We start from the raw sequence: 2,641 nt of genomic DNA, 5'->3' as shown, positions 1-2,641 counted from the left end.
TCCCCTAGGTGTAAGAATTGCCTCAGTGGGAGAGTGAACTGCAACCTTAGTGCTCTACTGCAAGAAGTGGGGGGAAGAGGGTGAGAGGAGATTGGAGCAGGAATACAAGGATGGAAGGGGAGGGGAGAGGGGGCAGACATAGTGAAGAGACAGGATGAAGAGAAGGTGAGAGGGTGAGAAAAACAGAGGAGAAAAGGAAAGAAGTGAGACAGCAGGATGGAGGGAGAGCAGCAAACAGAGAAGAAGAGAGAGAGGGAGAGAGGGAAGGAGAGTTGGAGAGAGAGATGGAGGGAATGAGAGAGGAGAGGTCTAAGAGAGGGAAAGGAAAGAAAAGAAAGGCAAGGGGCCCAGAGCAGGGAGGAGAAGGAAGGCAGTTTGTATCTATCCTCAAGAGAACATATTATGAGCTGTGATAGCCCAGGTGGACCACAAGCCCAACTCCTGCAGGACCACACACCCAGCTTGGCTTTGAGGCCCTAGATGTTACCATCTGATTCACGTCTTGGTGAAAAAGGGAAAAACTCAGTCCTCCCCACCCCAGCCAGCTGCCTTCCTGGGCCTGCCAAACAGCCTTATAAACCTGTGGTGGGCCGTGCGGGGAATAGAGCAGATGTCATCTTGATCTATTTTACCCCTGCTAGCACCTGGTAACCATCTCTTGCCTTCCAAGGTCATGACAATTCCCTGTTTAATAACGAAAACAGGTGGAACCCTCAGACAGTGCTGGTTGGAATATAAAATGGTTCAGCAGCTATGGAAAACAGTTTGGCAGTTTCTTAAACACAGAATTACCATATGATTCAAACAGAATTACCATATGATCCAAATAGTTTAGCAGTGCCTTAAACACAGAATTACCATATGAAGCCCAAATGTCCTTCGGTGTGTGAACAGATAAACAAATTTCGGCATATCCCTACAATGGAATACTATTCATCCATTAAAAGGAATGAAGTGCTAATTCCTGCTTAAACATGGACAGATCTCGGAAACATCATGCTAAGTGAAAGAAGCCAGTCATGAAAAGTCACACAGTATAAGATTTCATTTATATGAAATATCCAGACTAGAGAAATCCATAGTGATTTGCCTGCAGGTGGGGAGGAGGAATGGAGAATAACTGCTTAATGAGTTTGGGACTTCCTTTTGGGGTATGAAAATGTTTTGGAACTAGATGGTGGTTGTGCAATGTTGTGGAAACACTAAATGCCACTGACTTGTTCGCTTAATGGTTTTACGTTACATCAATTGCACCTTAATTTAAAAAAAAGTAATCAGGAAAGTAGGAGTTTGCCAGAGAGTTCACTGAGTTGATCCATCTGTAAATCTCACTCTCTGAAGACTCTCAGAAGGCGGAAGTGCCCCCAGGAAGCTGTCTCCTCAAGGCTCCTCCTGTACCTGGGTCCCTCTCCATGGAAGCCCCCTTTTCAGGTTCCCAAGCAGGTGGCAGACACAGTCTGTGGTCTGTGGATCTGTAAGCTCCACTTCCCATCTTCAGCTAACATCCTGCCATCTACCCCAACAGCAGCTCCTCCCCATCCTTTGCTCCTTAACATAGTATTAAAAGCCCTCTGGTTTTCCCTACCACAGATTATTATTATTATTGTTGTTGTTGTTGTTGTTGTTGTAGTTATCATCACTGTTGTCTGGAAGGCCCTGACCCAGGGCCAGGTTCGAACCTGCCAGCCCTGGTGTACATGGCCGGTGCCCCAGCTGCTGAGCTACAGGCACTGAGCCGACCACAGATTATTTCAAACATTCCATAAGTGGACATCCTGCTCTCTGAAATCTCACATTCCCCCCAGTCCCCTCCCCATGTTTCAGGCCCTTGGCTGGCTGCTTAGGATGCAGGTGGTGGGGAGGTGTTCCAGGATGAATCAGGCCCTTCACTGCTCCTCCCTGCTCTAAAGCTTCTGATAGATGCTTCCACTCAAAGACGTTCGGTGGCTCCCCACTCCTTACATCAGGGCATTATAAGACTCTAAACCCTTTGAGGTCCTAATAAAAGTTTTGCACCCTCTCCCTAGACAAATGAACATATGTACCTACCTATAAGAAATGCATGGGCCTCCCTGACCCCTGCCGCCCGAGGACTCCTTAGAGCAGAGCTACTCAAAGTGTGGTCCACGGACCAGTGCCAGCCACCAGTTTGCACTCAGAGCACAGAAATGGAGAGTAAGCATTAGGAGACCTTTATATTTGACACTGCCACACTATCTGGAAGCATTGTTCTTACCATATTTATAAGAACATGGGTGCACAATTAACTGGAAATTTTTTTTAAGTCTTCCATCGCAGTTTAAGAAGCATTACCCTAGGCTTGGTGCCTGTGGCTCAAGTAGCTAAGGCGCCAGCCACATACACCTAAGGTGGTGGGTTCGAATCCAGCCCAGGCCCACCAAACAACAATGACGGCTGCAACCAAAAAATAGCTGGGCGTTGTGGTGGGTGCCCATAGTCCCAGCTAATTGGGAGGCGGAGGCAGGAGACTCGCTTTAGCCCAGGAGTTGGAGGTTGCTGTGAGCTGTGATGCCACGGCACTCTGCAGGCAAGGGGCCCAGAGCAGGGAGGAGAAGGAAGGCAGTTTGTATCTATCCTCAAGAGAACATATTATGAGCTGTGATAGCCCAGGTGGACCACA

This window comes from Otolemur garnettii, unplaced genomic scaffold, assembly GCF_000181295.1.
Source record: "Otolemur garnettii isolate 467f Iridium unplaced genomic scaffold, OtoGar3 scaffold00018, whole genome shotgun sequence".
In the NCBI taxonomy this organism is placed as follows: Eukaryota; Metazoa; Chordata; class Mammalia; order Primates; family Galagidae; genus Otolemur; species Otolemur garnettii.
This window is presented reverse-complemented; position numbering follows the sequence as displayed.